Source organism: Schistocerca gregaria, chromosome 11, assembly GCF_023897955.1.
Source record: "Schistocerca gregaria isolate iqSchGreg1 chromosome 11, iqSchGreg1.2, whole genome shotgun sequence".
Taxonomy (NCBI): Eukaryota; Metazoa; Arthropoda; class Insecta; order Orthoptera; family Acrididae; genus Schistocerca; species Schistocerca gregaria.
This window is the reverse complement of record NC_064930.1, coordinates 45,129,990-45,153,535: the sequence shown is the minus strand read 5'-3', so window position 1 is coordinate 45,153,535 and position 23,546 is coordinate 45,129,990. Positions and strand designations below refer to the sequence as shown.

The 23,546-nt window shown below is 45.8% G+C and overlaps 1 long non-coding RNA gene across 1 annotated transcript in view; it reads left to right on the top strand.

Annotated features, from left to right (window-relative positions):
* Positions 1 to 1,261: 1,261 nt before the first annotated feature.
* LOC126295131 (uncharacterized) overlaps positions 1,262 to 23,546 on the top strand; it is a 65,506-nt gene continuing 43,221 nt past the window's right edge. Inside the window, exon 1 of the long non-coding RNA XR_007552388.1 lies at positions 1,262 to 1,341. This is a non-coding gene — a long non-coding RNA (uncharacterized LOC126295131). The remainder of the gene's footprint in view (positions 1,342 to 23,546) is intronic.

Here is a 23,546-nt window from a genome sequence, read left to right as displayed (position 1 = left end):
TCAGGTAACACCAAAGGCAATAGCCGCACGGCCTGAGGTCTGGCGACCTGGGAGGCCAAACATGACGAAAGTGACGGCTGAGCACACGATCATCACCAAACGGCGCGCGCAAGAGATCTTTCACGCTTCTAGCAATACTTTGTATTTTTTTCTTTTTTTGGTTCTAATAAAACCCCATGTCATTCCAAGCATGTGTGTCAATTTTTACCTCTCTATGTACATTATTCCATAGTTTATTAAGTTTTCAAATTTATACTGACTTTTTGATCACCCGGTATATCCCGCCAGTGTTCTGCAGTGACATGGGAAAAAGTTGCGTGCGTTAGTTCCCGTACGTCTGAAAGCTTAACAGTCTTGTTATTTATAGCTACAAATCCCTTAAATTGACTCCAGATCAGTTCTGTAGGCTTCATATTGTTACGGTACAGTGACAATAAAAATGCAGCATTTCTATGATCATCTCGATGCTGTGAAAATGATTGTTTTTCATGTCTCTGCGACATATCCGTGGTGTCAAACAACATAGTCCAAATATAGAGTATTTTTTTCATTTTTGCCTTACAAAATTAAATTATTATGTTTTCTTAACTCAGGCAACTTTCGGAAGGCGTGTCGCATGTAAACGTAGAACAACCGAATTTTAGTAACCGTTTTACGCTGTGGTGTTTATATGTGAAGTACGGGGCGGATTTGCTGGCCCAGTTAAATACCAGCATTACGACTGGAAAACAGCTGCTACAGTCTCTGAATCAGTCGGCGCAATCGCGATTTCTCTTCAGTCAGACGAGGTGTCAATTGCCTCAGTCTGATAGTTCTACTGTACAAAAAGCCACTCCGTCCATATTAGCCGAAAATTTTGAAAACCATGGCGAAAGCTGACAGCCTAAGCACATTTCAAAACCGGTTGCGCTTACACGGGAGCGGAAATTGATTTCGGCATTGGAAAACCGGCGATTAGAAACGGATTTCCAGAATCGATTTTGAACCACCTTGAGCGGCATTGGGAAATCATCTTGCGAAATACTGTTCTGGGAGCCCCATGTAAATAGGGTGTGTGTTGCCAGTTGTACAGCACAGTACGAGAGAAATGGACTGTGACGTGGAAGGAGGTAGGAGGTGCGGCAGTGCTGACACCGACGTAGACGCCTCGCTCGCCCTGCCGCAGCCGCTGCGTCGCCTGCCGTGGATCGAGCTGGCAACGGCGCACTGTGACCTCAGCGCTGGGGCAGGAGGGGGGGGGGGGGGGGGGGTGGCTGCGATTAGTGCGGCATCAGCACGTAACTTAACAGTGTCTTCTCGGAGCTTCTGCGTGTCTCCTCTACGCGGGAACACCACAGGAAGGTAAGGCGGTCAGCTGACCTCTGCTAGAATTTCTGGAAGCTGCTGATGTTGTTCTGCGCGCTTTTGTGTGCTATAGTCTCGTAACAGAGCGACGTCAAGGAACTGCCCCTCTCGAATACGTTCTTACTTAAATTAGGCCGCTACGGCCGGCCGGTGTGGCTGAGCCGTTCTAGGCGCTATTGTCTGGAACCGTGAGACCGCTACGGTCGCAGGTTCGAATCCTGCCTCGGGCATGGTTGTGTGTGATGTCCTTAGGTTAGTTGAGCCGGAATCTTGTAATCCAGGGCCGGCCAAACGCTGCACAGTGTGAAGACGTGCGGAAGTGCCGCACATGTGCGCACGTGTGCGACAGCGACATCTGTTATTAGACATGTGTCCTAAATGAACGGCGGCGGCTCCACTTCGCTGTTTATGTGGTACAAGCAAGAGCGCAACGTACCCAGTCTCGTTTACCCCTGGTAACCGTAACAGCGAAGTACTGAGAAATGGCAGGTACTGTGAAAAAGCAAAGGACGGGAGATCTATGTTCTCAGTCGTTTAAAAATGACTGGGAACTGCAATTCTTTTTTGTAGTCGTTGGTGAAAACTCGCAGTGTTTACTATGCCGCCGGATAATAGGGGGCCAGCGTAATTTTTCAATTGAAACACACTACAATAGATAACACAAAGGCGAGTGTAGTGTACTCAAGAGTGAAGAACGGCAAGCAAAATTAAATGTCCTTAAGAAAATGGATGAGACACATCAACTCGATAATCATTTCTCATGACCAGTGATAAATGTGTTTGGATTTATTCCTTTCATAATTAAAAATTATTGTTTACTAACTGCGCATTAGTGCCTCATTCTGCTCCATGTTACATTATTGTCAGGAAAGTTGGTCATTAAACCGATTGTTCCAATGTATACTTACATTTAGGTATTTTTGTTTTTAATGTGTGAAGGGTTACGCTCAGCTGAAGTCGATAAAACGTAACATTCATCTAATTGTCGGTTATTATGCAGATTTCAGACGGAGCTGATGAAAGATGTAGCAATAATGGTATTGAAATAACAGGTGATCATCGAGAGGTCTGCGGTTATCGTTCTGTTCAGAGGTCAGTGAGACAGAAATTATGTGGGTGTAACTGAGGGCGCCGAGAATTTGTTATAGGAAACCTTGTATTAGTTTAATGTTATTTGAAATCATGAATAAGGTTCGTTAGAAGTCGCTAAGTGCTCTCTTTCTCAAATAGTAACCCATTACTCGTATTTGCTTAAGCTGCCTTAATAAAAACCCACAGTTGTTAACTGTATTACTTGTCCTACTGGGATAAACTGTTAACGTAAAGTAGACGTCTCAATGAGTATGACATTATTTGTAAGTTTAATACGCGTAATACCTTCCCACGGTTGGCTTCCAAGCTGTGGAAAGAGCACTAGAATGCCCCGGTACAGAGTATCCCAGCGAGTGGGTAAAGCGACATCTGTGGGTAGACACTACATGAACGCTGACGGCCGCGGCGTGCACGCTGTGACCCGGAAGTTGCACATGTGCACGAGCACCGCACGTGTGCACATTTTGTGGCCGGCCCTGTTGTAATCCCTTCGAGAATCAGGAACGCGTGGCGTTATGCCAACGTGGTTCTGGCGATGATACACAGCGCATGCGTTTATTTCAATATTTTTACAGTTTTCTGGAATTTAGGTTTTGGTTAACGAACGGCTTTTGGTTAGACGGAGGCTTAGATGTGGTTAGTACTTGGCCAATTCTTGAAAAATTAACATAATGTTCGTGCTTCGTAAAATAAAACCTTTCGAATTTCTTTTTGTCGTTCTGTGAGTTTCCACTTCTGTGATTTGCTGATGAAGGGGAAGCGATCAGACCCCACACTTTCTTTGTTCTGTGCAACGATGCAGAGATTTGTGTGGCTGTTCTCACGTTAAAAGTTGCGTACAGGAGAGCGTGGTGTCTCGACAATTGAACGCAACAAAGATCTTTTTCAGACTCGTGGAGTGCCATGCAGTTTGTTGTGCAGCAAAGTTGTTGCAATCGTGTTTGCGCGTTAGTCAAAAAATGGTTCAAATGGATCTGAGCACTATGGGACTAAACATCTGAGGTCATCAGTCCCCTAGAACATAGAACTACTTAAACCTAACCAACCTAAGGACATCACACACATCCATTCCCGAGGCAGGATTCGAACGTGCGACCGTAGCGGTCGCGCGGTTCTAGACTGTAGCGCCTAGAACCGCTCGGCCACCACGGCCGGCCGCGTTAGTCGTATCTTTTGTTGCGAAAGAATGAATGTTACCGTTTGTGACGCTGTCACCAGTTTCTTTACTTGACGTTCAAATGACATGATTAATGTACAGTGTAAATTTTTGTGTGCAGCCTATAACGACGGAAGAATGTAGATTTAATGTGTAATTTCCAGTGCAATAATTGTGTGAATCGTGGTAGAGTTCTCCGTTATTAGTTTCCACCAAAGGACAGAATCACATCAGAATTACAGCATTTGTGGAGGCATTTGCTAATTATGTTTGACAGAAACCCATAGCAAATTTTATTTCGTTTAACCACGTCCTAAATGTGTCACAAGCCTTGACGTAATTGATGGTAGGTCACTCTTTTGGAAGTATGCGCAGCCACTGACATAATTTCAGCGAGACAAAAATTACTGAAAATAACCCGTTTGGAAGAGTTCAGAAATGTTAGTCGGTTAAACTGCACATCATTACGAAAAGTAGTTTTGGGTACAATTCGTAATTGTAACCCAGCCTTAACAAATTAGCGTATCTACCAAGTAACGATGCAACACGATAATTACCTTCGTGAGTAGCTGCATTTTATTATAACCTTTCGTACGTTCATGCCTTTGTTGAAAAAAGTAAAGAAAAAAAAAAACGGTTCGTAAAAATTTCGTTATCTGGTTTGTAACTCGTTTGAACATAAATCAATTACGAATTCGTCAGTTAAAGAGAATCTAAGGTTGCTTCAGATTTCCGACGGATATTTCACTTCCCATTCGTTGGGTTCTGCAAATAATCATATTCCCGTTATAGGCAGCTGTCTACATTGGCGTAGGCCGAGCGCTGACTGATGGCGTAATGATGTGCTGTGTGACTTCATATAAGTGCAGTCGGATACAACAGAACACAGCCGTGCTCACTTGGGTGTTGTGTTATTTTTTTAACATAGGTTGTGGTGGCAGAGTAATATGTTGCATAGCCCGAGGTCTAGGTTAGGCTGTCGGGTGACAGAATGGTTGTCAGTTTGCGGTGCCAAAGAAATGGGACGTCATAATAACAATAATTATTCCTATGGCGCGTATTTTTTACTCGTGTTAGGATTTCGAAGAGTGTTTTATGTTAGTTTTGATGACATCATGAATTGAAACAGTTGGAATCGGCAAGCTCAGTAAATTTCAGCATTGGGCACCGGTCGTCTGTAGTGTAACTTTCCGTATGCACAAGACGCACGCAGCCTTTCTACATCCACATCTGCATACTTACTCTGCAATTCACCATACGGTGCGTGGCGGCAGGTACCTCATACCACAACAATCATCTTCTCTCCCTGTTCCACTCCCAAATAGAACGAGGGAAAAATGACTGCCTATATGCCTCTGTACGAGCCCTAATCTCTCTTATCTTTGTGGACTTTCCGCGAAATATAAGTTGGCGGCCGTAAAATTGTACTGCAGTCAGCCTCAACTGCTGGTTCTCTAAATTTCCTCAGTAGAGATTCACGAAGAGGACGCCTCCTTTCCTCCAGACTCCCACCCGAATTCCTGAAGCATTTCCGTAACACTCGCGTGGTGATCAAACCTACCAGTAACAAATCTAGCAGCCCGCCTCTGAATTGCTTCTACGTCCTCCCTCAATCCGACCTGATAGGGATCCCAAACGCTCGAGCAGTACTCAAGTATTAGTGTTTCATAAGCGGTCTCCTTTGCACGAAGAGGCATCGGTTCAACCACACATGATAACCTCTGATAAGTCAGCACGGGCCTGGCCCAAGTCTCTCCACCTCTCAGACAATACCGACCCTGCTGTTCTGTCCACAGCGTATTTTTTTTTCGTTTCCTTTCTTTTACTACGTCTGTCTGTTAAGGTTCCGTTTCTCGTGCGCATTCAAATTTTTCGTTGGCCGAGTGGTCTACAGAGGAACAGATGGATCTGAAGAATATTACCGTCCGCACTCGACGCGAGTTATCGGTAGCATCCAGTATGACTTCTCAATTGTGTAATGAGTACTCGAGTTGGACTTTCTGGTGCTAATATTATGACGAAATCTGCCTTTCTTCATTGCAGTGGCAACGCATATCTATTACTAATGGCCTGCTGAATAATATTTTACTTCATTTGGTACACACATAGTGGATATGATGTTGTTGTGGTCTTCAGTCCTGCGACTGGTTTGATGCAGCTCTCCATGCTACTCTACCCTGAGCAAGCTTCATCATCTCCCAATACGTACCGCAACCTACATCCTTCTCTTGGTCTCCCTCTACTATTTTTTCCCCTCCACGCTGCCCTCCAATGCTAAATTAGTGATCCCTTGATGCCTCAGAACATGTCCTACCAACCGATCCCTTCTTCTAGTCAAGTTGTGCCACAAACTCCTCTTCTTCCCAAGTCTATTCAATACCTCCTCATTAGTTACATGATCTATCCATCTAATCTTCAGCATTCTTTTGTACCACCACATTTCGAAAGCTTCTAGTCTCTTCTTGTCTAAACTATTTATCATCCATACATGGCTACACTCCATACAAATACATTCAGAAACGACTTGCTGACACTTAAATCTATACTCGATGTTCACAAATTTCTCATCTTCAGAAACGCTTTCCTTGCCATTGCCAGTCTACATTTTATATCCTTTCTACTTCGACCATCATCAGTTATTTTGCTCCCCAAATAGTAAAACCCATTTACTACTTTTAATTGCCTCATTTCCTAATCTAATTCCCTCAGCATCACCCGACTTAATTCGACTACATTCCATTATCCTCGTTTTGCGTTTGTTGATATCCTCCTTTCAAGACACTGTCCATTGCGTTCAACTGCTCTTCCAAGTCCTTTGCTGTCTCTAACAATTACAATGTCATCGGCTAACCTCAAAGTTTTCATTTCTTCTCCATGGATTTTAATACCTATCCGAATTTTTCTTTTAGCGCAGTGAAGCCCTCCCTCTTCTTATCACTTCATTGTCGAAAACTAACATCGAGAAACTGGGCTGTAGTAGAGTTAGATTTATAACTTAAATACAGCAACCAACCACAAAGTATTATACGCAAAGTTCATTTATACAAAACTACCTGTTTCTGATCATCAAAACTCCTTTGGCAGATGGCTTTCAAAAGCTGACACGTACTTGCGTTAGCCGTCATTTCAAAGAAAATCCACTTGTGTACAAAATATCAAATCCCCGCGATCGTTATTCTCCCTAGAGATGTGAAATTACTGAGTAAATTTTCCCGTGTAAATGACTGCTTCGGAGCTTTGTGTTCGGAGATCAGACTGCTACAATCTGTTCATCATAAGAATAAACCTGATGTAAACAAACACAAATGCGATGACTGGTCAGAATCAGTAGCACACGTACACAGGTGTTGTTACGGTCTTGGAAGTAGGTCCTACTTATGTATTAGATATATTATTACTAAGTTACGTTAAATGAAACTTTAAGGTATTAACAGCAATCAACGTTTCTCTTAATCACGCGGTGGCTGCGTAGTTTTTATTTTAAAAATCGTGTACAGTCACAGCCTCTGCAGCGTTGTGTTCTGATTGTCGCGCTATTAATCCGAGTATGAAAATGGATGAGGCTGCTTTCCGTTCCGTGCCGCGCGGGATTAGCCGAGCGGTCTTGGGCGCTGAAGTCATGGACTGTGCGGCTGGTCCCGGCGGAGGTTCGAGTCCTCCGTCGGGCGTGGGTGGGTGTGTGTGTTTGTCCTTAGGATAATTTACGTTAGGTAGTGTGTAAGCTTAGGGACTGATGACCTTAGCGGTTAAGTACCATAACATTTCACACACATTTGAACATCTGTTCCGTACCGAAACACGCGTATGGAATACGGTTTATAAGTGGCGAGAAATATGCTGTTCTTAATGTTTTTCATAAATTTATAGAGATAATCTGCTTTGAAGTTTTCCCAGCCACTGTATGCAATGCAATTGATACACAAACCCAGCTCGTACGTGTAGCGGAGGCGGTAGCATAATCAAATGTTTAACGAAATTCAGTTAATGTTCGTTAGTTCAAATCTCCCCACTATCATTTTTTTTCTCGTTCAGCTTGAAATACCTTCATTTCGTAATTATAAAAGTCATCATCATTTTGTATAAATAATTCGCGTCTTCTTGTTTTTAATTGCATATTGAACGCGAAATTCCAGTATTAATTTCAAATACAAATTGTTAATTATCGATGTTTTATAAAAGAGTGTTTGTGAAAGTTGCTTAAATGAAGAAAACTTAACAATTTAATTTTTAAGGAAAAAAAACCAGATCCTCTCTATGTGGATTATGTCCATCGTTTTGTACCTCAGAGGTAGATAAGTATTGTAGAAACATGAAAAACAACCATTTTCACAGCATCGAGCAAATCATACAAATGCTTCATTTTTTGATTTGCTAATGTTAAGCAGTTATAGGAGCTTGAAGGACCCATGACTTCTGGAAATCAGAGATGGAAAGGTGCAGCTCCGATCTATAATAGTAATCTTGATTTGGTTATTATTGAAGGAATAGATTCTCTTTCTCATCCTGTTGGATAATTTATCTGAATCATCAGAATTGAAAATAATAGTATGTCGATGCCATTGCTTGGACAGTAAAATATTTAATTAGTATGAACCCAACAGATCTGATCAACAGAACTGATGTGGAGCCAATTTAAGGGATTTTGCCTGAGAAATAACAAGACTGTTAAGCTGCCAAACTTACTGGAACTAAAGCCCGAAGCTTTTTCACACGTCACTGTCGAACGCTGGCGGAATATAGAACGGCTCGTCATAAAAGAAGAAGGGAAAATGCTTCGCCTGGTTGGCTTCGTGGTTCTGATAGGCTCGTTATCGACGTAGCAGGTGACACTTACAGAACTGAAATGTAATTCTCGGATTCGTATAAGGAAGGAGCTAAGAGATTACCAGCCGAATGACTGTAATTAATACCCGGCTTCAGTATTCAACAATACGGTGAAATCCCTACAGTACGGTTTTGCATTACACACAGCTCGCTCAGAAAAATTTTACTCTTGTTTGCAATCAGAATACTGTGTCAGGTGAGAACGAGTGCATTGTATGCTTTCCGTCTGGTCACCTAAGAAGCACGTGGCAGTGCTGGAATTTTCTACGATTACTTCATTCTCTTTAAAAATTAAATGACATTCGAAGCCATGTTGTCCGCATCTCGTGGTCGTGCGGTAGCGTTCTCGTTCCCCACGCCCGGATTCCCGGGTTCGATTCCCGGCGGGGTCAGGGATTTTCTCTGCCTCGTGATGACTGGGTGTTGTGTGATGTCCTTAGGTTAGATAGGTTTAAGTAGTTGTAAGTTCTAGGGGACTGGTGACCATAGATGTTAAGTCCCATAGTGCTCAGATCCATTTGAACCCTAGCTAAGTACTCATCTCCACTACAGCGCGGTTACTCCTTAACCAAGTCTCTCTAATATTATACCAGAAACTTGTATCGCAATTTTCAATCCTTTGAGAAATGAATAAGTAAAGGTACATTACATCTAGACCTACACCTACATGGACATTCTGCAGATCTCACTTCATTGCCTATTAGACCTTACGACCCTCTTGAACCTTCGGCGGTCTCTGTCAGTCAACGGACGAGGTCGGCGTGTACGGTTTTGGGCTGGTACGTGTCCCTTCACTGTGACATCAGAAACGGTGGACCTAGGGATGTTTCGGAGAGTGGAAATCTCGCGTACAGACGTATGACACAAGCGACACCTAGTCACCTGGCCACGTTCGTAAAATATATGTTTTTGGGGGGTGTCCAGATACTTTTGGTCACATAGTGTATCTTCATATTGCTGCTGATTTCTAATGCGGTGCCACAGCTCTTCTCATCAGTGTGCCCTCTTTGTGACTAACAAGGGAAAGCAAGTGCCGGTATTTTGCTTCATTCATTCTTTTTTAATTCTTGAAATCGTCGCACTCAGAAAGTGGCAACAGTTTTAAGCGAGGGAACTCCTCCCTTCTTTGCAACCATTTCTTCATCCTAAACTTTGGTCTCCTTCTCCTGTTTTTTTTTTTTCTTTTTTTTTCCCTTCAAGCAGCCGTAGAGCAAATCGTTGACAGTAAATAACGTTACCTTCCTTTCTATCACACTTCACACAACAGACTGATTGTGTGGTTTCACAACCGAAAGTGCACACAGCGACAGCAAATAACGTTATCTCCCATTCTACCGTTCTCCAAACAGCAGATTGATAGTCTCTGTGGCAACGGATACGGCCGAACACTTTACACGTCGACAAACAGCGCGTTTCCCACGCGGTTAAGGCCTCGCCAGACAGAATCCGGCCTGCCGCAGAGACTCGATGCGTCAGCTGTAAACACTGGGGAAATCAGCCGAACCCCACTATTTAGCTCGCAGGCGTAGAGCGATTGTCGTGGCGTTAGACGATTTGGAAGCTTCACGCGGGACACGTTATCTCTGTGCGAGGAAATGAGTAGCTCGCACTAGCGGTACGAAATGGCAGCAAGAAGAGATGGTGGGTGCACGACATTAATAGCAAGAGAGACAGCTTAGGAGAATACCATCATCTGTGTATTGGTCTAGAGTCTGACGAAGACAGGCTCTGAGCACTATGGGATTTAACTTCTGAGGTCATCAGTCCGCTAAAACTTAGAACTACTTAAACCTAACTAACTTAAGGACATCACACAAGTCCATACCCGAGGCAGGATTCGAACCTGCGATTGTAGCGGTCGCGCGGTTCCAGACTGTAGCGCCTAGAACCGCTCGGCCACTTCGGCGGGCACGAAGATAGGTTGTTCAAATACTTTCGTCTGGCGCGAGAACGTTTCCGGTCATGGACTGTACGGCTGGTCCCGGCGGAGGTTCGAGTCCTCCCTCGGGCATGGGTGTGTGTGTTTGTCCTTAGGATAATTTAGGTTAAGTAGTGTGTAAGCTTAGGGACTGATGACCTTAGCGGTTAAGTCCCATAAGATTTCACACACATTTGAACATTTTTGAGAATGTTTGGAGGAAATGCATCGCCTGGTAAAAAGGTAGCAGCGAGAAGTGCACAACAAACTGGAGAAAGCCAATTGATACAAGGCACAGATTAGCCATTCGTTTGAGGTACGTTTTACCGTTTGTGGCCTCTTTGTGCTTCGAATAGAAGTCATATAAATAATGCCATTTCAGTTTTGCTGTATCGTGTGAAAGGTTCGGCGAACGGAAGTGTTATCCCACAACGTAGCTACGAGTGGAGTGATAAATTTATCTGCAGTGTTTACGAATACAGCAAACGATACTAACATCTAGTTCCGTATGTCCCGCTAGAGAGAACTTTCTACTTAATAGATTGTTTCGTTTCATCTGCTAGCATGAGTTTCTTAGAAGTAGATACCGTAGGGGTTGCGAAGCAACTCAAATCGCTTGATACGGGCAAGTCTTCAGGTCCAGATTGTATACCGATTAGGTTCCTTTCAGATTACGCTGATACTATAGCTCCCTACTTAGCACACATATACAACTGCTCGCTCACCGATAGATCTGTACCTACAGGTTGGAAAATTGCGCAGGTCGCACCAGTGTTCAAGAAGGGTAGTAGGAGTAATCCATTTAACTACAGACCTATATCATTGACGTCGGTTTGCAGTAGGGTTTTGGAGCATATACTGTATTCAAACATTATGAATCACCTCGAAGGGAACGATCTATTGACACGTAATCAGCATGGCTTCAGAAAACATCGCTCTTGTGCAACGCAGCTAGCTCTTTATTCGCACGAAGTAATGGCCGCTATCGACAGGGGATCTCAAGTTGATTCCGTATTTCTAGATTTCCGGAAAGCTTTTGACACCGTTCCTCACAAGCGACTTCTAATCAAGCTGCGGAGCTATCGGGTATCGTCTCAGTTGTGCGACTGGATTCGTGATTTCCTGTCAGGAAGGTCGCAGTTCGTAGTAATAGACGGCAAATCATCGAGTAAAACTGAACTGATATCAGGTGTTCCCCAGGGAAGCGTCCTGGGACCTCTGCTGTTCCTGATCTATATAAATGACCTGGGTGACAATCTGAGCAGTTCTCATAGACTGTTCGCAGATGATGCTGTAATTTACCGTCTAGTAAGGTCATCCGAAGACCAGTATCAGCTGCAAAGCGATTTAGAAAAGATTGCTGCATGGTGTGTCAGGTGGCAGTTGACGCTAAATAACGAATAGTGTGAGATGATCCACATGAGTTCCAAAAGAAATCCGTTGGAATTCGATTACTCGATAAAAAGTACAATTCTCAAGGCTGTCAATTCAACTAAGTACCTGGGTGTTAAAATTACGAACAACTTCAGTTGGAAGGACCACATAGATAATATTGTCGGGAAGGCGAGCCAAAGGTTGCGTTTCATTGGCAGGATACTTAGAAGATGCAACAAGTCCACTAAAGAGACAGCTTACACTACACTCGTTCGACCTCTCTTAGAATATTGCTGCGCGGTGTGGGATCCTTACCAGGTGGGATTGACGGAGGACATCGAAAGGGTGCAAAAAAAGGCAGCTCGTTTTGTATTATCGCGTTATAGGGGAGAGAGTGTGGTAGATATGATACACGAGTTGGGATGGAAGTCATTACAGCATAGACGTTTTTCGTCGCGGCGAGACCTTTTTACGAAATTTCAGTCACCAACTTTCTCTTCCGAATGCGAAAGTATTTTGTTGAGCCCACCCTACATAGGTAGGAATGATCATCAAAATAAAATAAGAGAAATCAGAGCTCGAACAGAAAGGTTTAGGTGTTCGTTTTTCCCGCTCGCTGTTCGGGAGTGGAATAGTAGAGAGAAAGTATGATTGTGGTTCGATGAACCCTCTGCCAAGCACTTAAATGTGAATTGCAGAGTAGTCATGTAGATGTAGATTGTATTCATAACATTGTCATTGAATTTAAACAAACGTATCTTTGCTCGTTAACTTATCTGTTCGTTCTATCGGCACAACTGATTGTAATCTTTTCCAGATACCTGACTGCAGGCGACAGTCACCAGACCATAGCTGTTTCTTTTGTGTCAGGACGTTCAACAGTCTCAGAAATTGTGAAACAAGTGTGGCAGGCAATACGCACTGTTCTACAGCCCAAGTATTGAGCTGCTCCTACAACAGAGATGTGGAAGACATCTAAGAAGGAACTTTGCGTGGTTCCGAACTGCCTTGGAAACATAGACGGAAAGCCCATCAGGTTAAAACGCCCGAACGATAGTGGATGCCAGTTCTTCTGTTACAAACAGTTGTTGTAGCTAGTTCTCCTGGCTGTCGTTGATTCATAGTACGGGTTTACAGTAGTTGACATTGGAAGTTATGGACCTCACAGTGACAACACTATTTCTGAGAATTCAGCTATCTATCAAGAGTATATCGAGGGCAAGGGCATTCTACCTCCAAATCAGGATCGCAGCTGAGTACCGCCATAGAGGCAAGCAGCCGCTCCGGCTGGCGGCGAATCTGTGATGTGCGACAACCCGGCGGCGGCCGCTGCGTTAGAGCCGCACGCTCTGTGACCGCCGCCACACGAAAACGAGCCATTCAGGAGCGCGGCCTGCCGACTGCGGTTCAAGGCCTCAGGCCAGGCTGCGTTCCGTCTGGTCAGGCCTTAAAATGACGTGTGGCCCAGCAGCGACGCGGGAACGCCGCAGGATGCTGAGCGCTAAGAGGAAGTGCTGTGGCAGGAATACCCTGCCGCTCTCAGCAGTGAAAGGGCGGCTCCCTCGCTGGCGTGGTTTCACGGCGTGAGCCACTGTAGGCGTTCCTGCGGACACGAATCAGGCCCTTCCGCCGGCATTGAGTTCGCGCCGCTAGAGAAGGGCAGACAACTTTCTCGCCACTAAACAAGTGCCAGTTTCTTAAGTGAATGCATGTTTTCTAGGCGAATTGCACTGGCCTACACTTTTCCGGAAGCTGACCCAAAGTGGGTGGCTTACAAAACACTCGTTCGACCTATACTCGAGTATTGCTCATCAGTGTGGGATCCGTACCAGATCGGGTTGACAGAGGAGATAGAGAAGATCCAAAGAAGAGCGGCGCGTCTCGTCACAGGGTCATTTGGTAAGCTTGATAGCGTTACGGAGATGTATAGAAAACTCGACTGGCAGACTCTGCAAGAGAGGCGCTCTGGATCGCGGTGTCCAGGTTTCGAGAGGGTGCGTTTCTGGATGAGATATCCAATATATAAGCTTCCCTCTGCTTATACCTCCCGAGGAGATCACGAATGTAAAATTAGAGAGATTCGAGCGCGCACGGAGGCTTCCCGGCAGTCGTTCTTCCCGCGTACCGTACGCGAGTGGAACAGGAAAGGGAGGTAATGACAGTGCCACGTAAAGTGCCCTCCGCCATACACCGTTGGGTGGCTTGAGGAGTATAAATGTACATGTAGTGTTCCTGTGTCATCACCACAAGATGGCGAGCAAGAATTTTATCGCATCGTTACTGCGAAACAAACGTTTTACACGGCTCATTTCGCAAGAATTCACTGATGCCAGTTTCTCAGCTCCTGTCACGCAGTTTCATGAGCAGGCGTGTGAAACGTCTTTCCAGACCATAAAACGCGTGTAGTGGATCAATATTTGCACCAGGCGCGACGATATAAATGGATGAAACTTCCTGGCAGATTAAAAATGTGTGCCCGACCGAGACTCGAACTCCGGACCTTTGTCTTTCGCGGGCAAGTGCTCTACCATCTTTTTTTTTTGTTTTTTGTTTTTTTTTTAATTTTTTTTCCTCTATAAAGTAATTTCCCTTAAAAGCCCCTTAGGAAAATGGAACTAAAAAAACCCCTAAGTGCCACCGCCACTTTTCATCCTATAACAAAAAATCTGATCCACTTCAGGCGTTGGCTCCTGAGTAAACCCACCCCAGAGAGCTGCCTATATATCAGGGGAAAAATGGGAAATCAAGGTTAGGGCTATCCTTTGCCACTTTTTTTTGGTTACATGTGAATTCTAGTAAGTAAGTGTTACAAGTAAGTGTTACAACAACAAAGATGGCATAAAAGAGTAATCCAGAAATAAAAACATAAATCACTGATGTAATTTCAACTAAAAGGTTCTTCAATAATGTAACTGGTTCCACTTGGAGCCTCGTCATCGTTATCTGATATCTCCAATTGCGCCTTTGAAGGGCATCTGCAACGGAGGCATTCAGCTTCGCTAGTGCCTCAAGGAAAACAGCATCCTTGCAGCAGCTTGTCTTTTCCTTCGCTCATGGCTGACAAGGCAGAACGTTCAGCCGTTTGTGTGATGCGGCACAGAACATTAACCGCAGCTCGGCACTCCCCAGCTGAGTGGGGGTTTAACGAAAACGCTGCGTAAATAATTTGCGAAGAGCGTACGGTATTTCGGTGTGCGTTCGAGGGCACTGTGAGCATTTTGCAGGAACCACCAGTAATCAAGCTGCTCTTTCTCTCCGTCGCGAAAGATGTAGGCGACTGTAAGTCCTTTGAACCATGTAAGCGCATGATATTTTGCAGCCGGAAAGTAAGTTCCATCGGGACAGAGTAGGGTCTGAGGGTCAATCATATCAGGTGTGACCCGGAGGTAACAAGCCAATATCTTCTGTGTTAGTCGCCAAACGCCGGACGATGATGCGCAAGTAAAACGATGTTCATCAGTATCCAAAAGGTGACAATCTGGGCAATAAGGGGAGTCTGCCAGTCCAATAGTGTGAAGTCGCTGTAGTGTGGCATATTTTTTGTTGGCAATCTGATACCACTTCGAACGCACCGTGGAGGACAGAAAGTTGTGGTGTATCGTTTTCCACACTCTTGGCCAGTGAACCGTAGGGTACTTGTTTTTCACCACGTTATGGGGAACAGCACGTAGAAGGTTGGTGTAAAAATCTTTCGCCTTTGGTGGACGCGTGGCGGAGAGGTTCGAGCTGACATAGCTGTAATCAAGAATGAAGGTCGACACATGGGAGAGCTGTGGTGCGACGTGCGCAACCGACACCGGCGGGACGTTAGAGACTGGCATCAGAACCTGTAGTAAACGACCCGTGAGAGAGGTATAAAGACTTTTCCATCGTTTCCTCATGTTGCTCATGTAAAGGCTAGCTGCTCTCGCCCTGACGTTGACCAATCCCAGCCCTCCTTTGTGCACTGGGAGGGTAAGAGTGTCGTATCGTACTTTAAAGATATGACCTGACGAAACGTAGTAACTGAAGGCCGCCTGAAGCCGGCGACCTATCTGCAGCGGTAGTGGGAGGACTTGTGCCACGTGATTGAGTTTTGATGCCACGTAGAGGTTCAGGTATTCAACACGTTGTAGCTGGTTCAAGTCCCGGAGCAGGTTCTGTCGCACCATTGCGCGTATGATCTGTAATAACCGTCGGTAGTTTGCTGCAGCTGTTTTACGTACATCTTTCTTGAACGTGATTCCCAAATATCGCAGATCAGAAACTGGTGGGAGGGGAGCGAGGGCTTCCGGTCCGAGACCTCGCCCAATATCCAACGCCGCCGACTTGTTGATGTTCAGAAGACTGCCGGCGGCCTGTCCGTATCGCTCAATCCAGGTTAGTACGCTTTGAACTTCGTCATTGGAACGAACCAGCAGTAGCAGGTCGTCAGCGTGTGTCCTATAGCGAAAGGTGACGTCCCGTAGCGTGATGCCAGATAGGCGGTGGTTAAGGCCCCCTAGGAGTGGCTCGAGTGCGATGGCATAAAGGTAGGTAGAAAGGGGACAACCCTGTCGTAGAGACCTCTTAATGGGTACTGGTCCTACCGTCCTTCCATTAACCTGGACGTGTGAGCTGGCTGCGGTCCAAAGACGCCGTAGGGTGTCGATGAGGCCCGGGGGGAATCCCATACAGTCCATCACTCGTAGGAGGAAGTTGTGGTGCACTCTATCAAAGGCGCGGTTGAAATCTACGGAGACGATCGCCGCTCTCAGACGGCACGCAGAAGCGATTGCTATTAAATCCCTGCAGTCACCGGTGGCCATGTGTATGTTGGCTTCTCCCCCCTGCGACGTCTGTTCAGGAGCGAGGATCATCGGCAAAGTCGTCTTAATACGGCTCGCCATAATCCTGGTGAAAATCTTGTAATCGGCGTTCAGCATTGTAAGCGGCCGATAGTCGTTAATCGATAGCCCTCCACCTGGCTTGTGTACCGGTATGAGAAGTCCTTCTACAAACGCTGGCGGCACAACACAGTCTGGGGACGTAAGTTCGCGGAACATTATAACCCAGCGAGGCATCATGATGTCACGGAAAGTCCGGTAGAATTCGATGGGCAATCCATCAGGTCCAGGAGACTTATTGGCCGCACCTTTGTCCACGGCGTCTTCGACTTCTTCGAGTGAGATTTCCTCTGTTAGTGCATTCACGGTAGCCTCGTCGATAGTACGTGTTACCTGCTGTAACACTTCAGTAGTGGCCTCGTCATCGACGATTCTTTCCTTGTAAAGATGACGAAAATGATCCTCCACCGCCTTTACTATGGTTGCTTGGGTCGTACATAAGCGACCGTCGTGTGTCCTGAGTTGTGTGATTAAGTGTTGGCGTTGTCGGCGCTTATCCGCCACAACGTGATGCATAGTGGGTTCCTCCGCAAACGTTCGGTCGTGCCGTCGCGAGCGGACGACTGCACCTTCTAGTCGGCGCTTCGTCAATGATAGTATGTGAGCCTTGATTCTGCTTTGATCATGTTGTCTCTCCGGGGAAGGGGGTAAGGCGTCGAGGTCCCTGAGAGTCGCGTAGTAAAAATCGAGGGTCTGTCGATGCCACGCAGTCACGTCCTTGCCATATTGCATAAGTGTCCTACGGATTGCTGGTTTGGCACAGAGGAGCCACCACTCCAGGGTCGAGGCGTATCGAGGGTGGCGGCGTTCACAGTCAGTCCACGTTGCTGCAACTTGCCGACGGCAATCCAGGTCCTGGAGATGAGTTATGTTGAGCTTCCAAAAGCCATTGCTGCGCCAGACTTGTTGGGGGCGTAGGTGTATAGTGCAGATATAGGCACTGTGATCAGAATAGGCTTGAGGCCATAGTTCGGCGTCCACCACACCTTGTGTGAGATCTTGTGACACATATATGCGGTCGAGTCGGCTGGCCGAATGACTGGTAAGATGAGTGTGGCCAGAGCGGTTACCGTGGACTTTTTCTCACGTGTCGCACAAGTGAAGTTCTTGGATCATCGCACCCAGTTCCGGACAAGGCGTGTAATGTGGGATTTGGTCCTTGGGGTGAAGTACACAATTAAAATCGCCGGCGAAGACGCTGTGGTCGTATCGCCCTAGGAAAAGGGGAGCGACATCTGTGGAGTAGAATCTGGCGCGGTCGTGACGTCTTGTGGTACCCGACGGCGCGTAAACATTAATGAATCGGGTGTTGAGTGCCGTAAATGCTATTCCTCGAGCGGAGGGAAGAAACGTGACGTCGGTAACTTCAATTCCTTCACGCACTAATATTGCCACTCCGGTATCTGCAGGGTTACCGGGCGTCACATGTGTGGTGTACCCATAAAAGTGCGGGAGTGCCGTCGTTTTCGCTTCTTGTAGGAAAGCAAAGTCAACCCCCATGGCTCGTATGGTTTCTTTCAAAAGTTGGATCTTGACAGGAGAACTGATCATGTTGATATTCATTGTCGCCAGGCGGTAAGCCTGGCAACGAGTTGTTTGGGCGAGGTTATCCATAGTGAAGGTGGAGAGAAGCGAACATCGGAAGTGATGTCACCCCCCGCCGAACGCGGTCCTCCTTGTGCTGCTTATGCTGCATGATCCGGCGGCGCCTCAGCTGGCCGCGGGTCGTGATCTTGTGTCTCAACGTCCTCGGCCCATGAAGTGGGCGCGGATGTCTGTTCATGGTCCATAGCCTCAGAATGTTTGATAGTAAGGGACCGGGCGACTTCGCTACCTGCACTGGTACCTTCCCGCTGCTCAATGCTTCTGTCAATGGGCCGATGGTCGAAAGCTGCACGTTTTTCTGTCTGTTCTGCAAGGTTGGAGTCAGTGGAAACAGCTTCAGCTTCGCGGCTGGCTTCTTGAGTGGTCAGTCGTTCTTCCCCATCATCTGAGCTACTGAACCACGACTCACGCCCGGTCCTCACAGCTCTACTTCTGCCAGTATCTCGTCTCCTGCCTTCCAGACTGAACCTGGCAGGAAATTTCATATCAGCACACACTCCGCTGCAGAGTAGAAAATCTCGTTCTGCCATATAAATGGATGTTTCCGAGACAGATGCCACTGGACGTTACGTCGTCTCACAGTGTGTGTGTCCGTGACGTACACAAAGGCACAAGGGTTTCGTCAGTCGGTTTTGATTAATATATTCTGTTGGAAAACATATCATCTTCTACACTATCACATTACTTGCTGATGATGAACTGGTAATTGTGTCATCAGTGCTGGTAAACAATGATCCGCCAAAGAAACTGGTACAGGCGTTCGTATGCAAAAAGAGATACGTAAACAGGCAGAATACGGGGCTGCGGTCGGAAACGCCTATATAGGGTGAAAAGTATTTAAACGGACAAACTCTGGGAGGTTGTAGAAGACGTCAAAACAAACATTTTTCCCTAATGTCATTTTTTCCTATTAGGGTTATCTAAACCGGTGGAGGCCGTATTACGCTCTTTAGTTGTTAGAGGGGTCGTATTATGATCTTCAGTTGTAGGCAACTGCTGTCCACCAGTGTAGCAGTGCATTGTCTCTGTTTACTAATGGAGCGATACACCTGGAGTGAGTACATTGATATGCTTGGTGCGTACCACGTAGCGCACCACAACGGACGAGCTGCACTGCGGGTTTGTCAACAACAATATCCTAATCGCCGTATCCCGCATCATACAACCTTTGCTGTCGTGTACCAACATCTGCGTGAGACCGGGTCTCCAATCCTTCCAAATTATGTAAGTGAAGACCATATGTGGCTTAAGTTCAAAGAAATACACTGCTGGAAATGGAAAAAAGAACACATTGACACCGGTGTGTCAGACCCACCATACTTGCTCCGGACACTGCGAGAGGGCTGTACAAGCAATGAACACACGCACGGCACAGCGGACACACCAGGAACCGCGGTGTTGGCCGTCGAATGGCGCTAGCTGCGCAGCATTTGTGCACCGCCGCCGTCAGTGTCAGCCAGTTTGCCGTGGCATACGGAGCTCCATCGCAGTCTTTAACACTGGTAGCATGCCGCGACAGCGTGGACGTGAACCGTATGTGCAGTTGACGGACTTTGAGCGAGGGCGTATAGCGGGCATGCGGGAGGCCGGGTGGACGTACCGCCGAATTGCTCAACACGTGGGGCGTGAGGTCTCCACAGTACATCGATGTTGTCACCAGTGGTCGGCGGAAGGTGCACGTGCCCGTCGACCTGGGACCGGACCGCAGCGACGCACGGATGCACGCCAAGACCGTAGGATCCTACGCAGTGCCGTGGGGGATCGCACCGCCACTTCCCAGCAAATTAGGGACACTGTTGCTCCTGGGGTATCGGCGAGGACCATTCGCAACCGTCTCCACGAAGCTGGGCTACGGTCCCGCACACCGTTAAGCCGTCTTCCGCTCACGCCCCAACATCGTGCAGCCCGCCTCCAGTGGTGTCGCGACAGGCGTGAATGGAGGGACGAATGGAGACGTGTCGTCTTCAGCGATGAGAGTCGCTTCTGCCTTGGTGCCAATGATGGTCGTATGCGTGTTTGGCGCCGTGGAGGTGAGCGCCACAATCAGGACTGCATACGACCGAGGCACACAGGGCCAACACCCGGCATCACGGTGTGGGGAGCGATCTCCTACACTGGCCGTACACCTCTGGTGACCGTCGAGGGGACACTGAATAGTGCACGGTACATCCAAACCGTCATCGAACCCATCGTTCTACCATTCCTAGACCGGCAAGGGAACTTGCTGTTCCAACAGGACAATGCACGTCCGCATGTATCCCGTGCCACCCAACGTGCTCTAGAAGGTGTAAGTCAACTACCCTGGCCAGCAAGATCTCCGGATCTGTCCCCCATTGAGCATGTTTGGGACTGGATGAAGCGTCGTCTCACGCGGTCTGCACGTCCAGCACGAAGGCTGGTCCAACTGAGGCGCCAGGTGGAAATGGCATGGCAAGCCGTTCCACAGGACTAGATCCAGCATCTCTACGATCGTCTCCATGGGAGAATAGTAGCCTGCATTGCTGCGAAAGGTGGATATACACTGTACTAGTGCCGACATTGTGTATGCTCTCTTGCCTGTGTCTATGTGCCTGTGGTTCTGTCAGTGTGATCATGTGATGTATCTGACCCCAGGAATGTGTCAATAAAGTTTCCCCTTCCTGGGACAATGAATTCACGGTGTTCTTATTTCAATTTCCAGGAGTGTAGTATCAACAGCACTCGAGAGATACATACCAAATAAATTAATATCAGACGGAACTGATCCCCCATGGTACACACAACACGACAGAAAGCTGCTGCAGGAGCACTCAAAAAGGAACGTATAATTTAGACTAGCCCAAAATCTCCAAGATTGGCGAAGTTTTACTGTGGCTCGAAATTTGGTGTGCGGATTTCAGTGTGAGATGCATTTAATAGTTTCCACAACGAAACTCTCTCTACGAATGTGGCGAAAAATCCATAGAGATTCTGGTCCTATGTTAACTAAACCAGCGGAAAGGCTCAGTAAGTACCTTTACTGGCGGAAGGCGAGTGTGGGGGAGGGGTAGGGGGAGGAGGAGACAAGGGACCCAACCCTTCGGAGCAGGTAAAATCGTGGCAAATGTCCGCACACCGCCCCAAGTACCCTCCACCACACACCGTAAAGTGGCCGGAAGTAGCTGTTCCGTATTATTTATTACTCCCAGAGTACTAATTTTGTGCTACTAGATTTGGAACATCGTATTAGAATCGAAGTTTATCGGCAAAGCATGTTTGTCGTAAGTGACAGTCAAGATTTAAATACAAGGTGACTCACGAAGGAATGCAAATAATTTAATATGTTACGCTACAAGTAAAATAAAAGGAAAAAGTTCATTTAAACATAGGTCCGCAAATGTTTAGTTACGGAGTTACGGCTGATAAAAGATTTCGCCTGCAATTTAGCAACTTTGCTAATATAAAGCCACCGCAAAACTGTACGAGGTTAAAGTAAAGCACGATTTCCATTTATTTTGTTGTTATTTGTCTGGTGAATCTAATAAAACATGTCCAAGATGGGTATATGCAGTGGCTTTCCAGAACATCCAGAGAAGCGAAGAAGTAATTTCGTAAAATTTTTAATTTATTAACTACATAGCCCAATTTGTTTTTTAGATTCCAAGCAATTGCATAAAGTTTTCAACAGAAGTTGTAGAGAATTTAATTTTACAAAAATGATGGTAATAGCGTTAACTAAAACTGTATGAAGTCAGATAATCTGCTTTCATTAATATCATAGCACACTTAATACACTGTTATGTTCTTTCACTGAAAAGTACAGGAAACTAACTGGTTTGAAGGTTTGGAAGCGACTGAAACAACTCGCTAGCGGTTGCCAAAAATGACATAAACCTTTTTGCATTCTTAACGGATAGTAAACAAATTCACTTGTTTAATAATCTTTGCTTATCTGGATGTTCTAGAAAATTACTGCATATACACGTCTGAAACATGTTTCATTAGATTCACCAGACCAATAACAACAAAATAAATGATAATTGAGTTGTACTTTAACCTCGTACAGTTTTGCGATGGCTTCGTGTTAGCAAAGCTGCTAAATTTCAGGCGAAATCTTGTATCAGTCGTAACTCCGTAACTAAACATTTCCCAACACTTTTCTTTAGTTTTACTTGTAGAATAACATATTAAAATACTTGCGTATTTTCGTGGATCATCCTGTGTAACTGTGCCATTGCTTAAAAGAGCTATATTGGATTCAATTAAATCTTGTGGCCGCTTTGGTAACTTGCTAATTATTCGCTTTGCTTAAAGATGGTAACCATTGTGCTGCATGGTACTTTCACAGTTTCTGCCCATATTATCTCTTAAGTAGAGATCAGTTTGAAGAAGGTAATTAAGTAAACGCGAATTTATTCCTGAAAACTTAAGTTGGCTTTAGAGCTGAGAACCTAAATCTTCATAAAAAAATTTTGTACATAGGGATGCTCATACTGTGAGGTAATTGCAGATTTCTTCACGTCTCTAAAACTACATATTCCTGAGCTGAGGATGAAACAAAGTTGTAGGAACACACCTCAGACACGGAGTGAAGTGTTACTTCTTCTGTTCCTCAACCTCAAGAAGTCATTGATAGTTTCTGATCGTCTAGACCCTAATCTAAATTAAAAGTTTCCACATTATCGATAGTACTTAAAAGTGTTTGAAACACAGTCAGTGCAGAACAGACGGGAATCAATACTCAAGAGAGTAAGCAGAAGCACCAGCTTTTCTGAAAACACTGCGAGCGGGTTACGAGCTGCAGTTTCTTTTTAACATTCTCGAAAACAAACATCAACAGAAACTGGGTTGTAGTAGAATATAAACATTATAACTTAAATACAGCAAGTAAGCACAAGTATGAAATGCAAAATTTACTTACGCAAAACCGTTACCGGTTACTGACTTTCAAAACTCCACTGTCAGATGGCTTTTAAAAGGTCATGAACACATGCGTTCTCCGCCATTTGAAAGAATATACGTTTCTGTACACTATATGAAATCTCCACTATCGGAGACATGTAAAACTGAGTAAATTTTCCCATGGAAATGACTACTTCGAGCCGGTCGCGGTGGTCTCGCGGTTCTAGGCGCGCAGTCCGGAACCGCGCGACTGCTACGGTCGCAGGTTCGAATCCCGCCTCGGGCATGGATGTGTGTGATGTCCTTAGGTTAGTTAGGTTTAAGTAGTTCTAAGTTCTAGGGGATTAATGACCACAGCAGTTGAGTCCCATAGTGCTCAGAGCCATTTGAACCATTTTTTTGACTACTTCGAAGTTTTGTGTTCAGGGACCACAATACTAGATGACAGGCAATGGTGAACTGTACTACAAATTCAGTATGCCTGTAGTGAAAAATAAATAAACGAGAG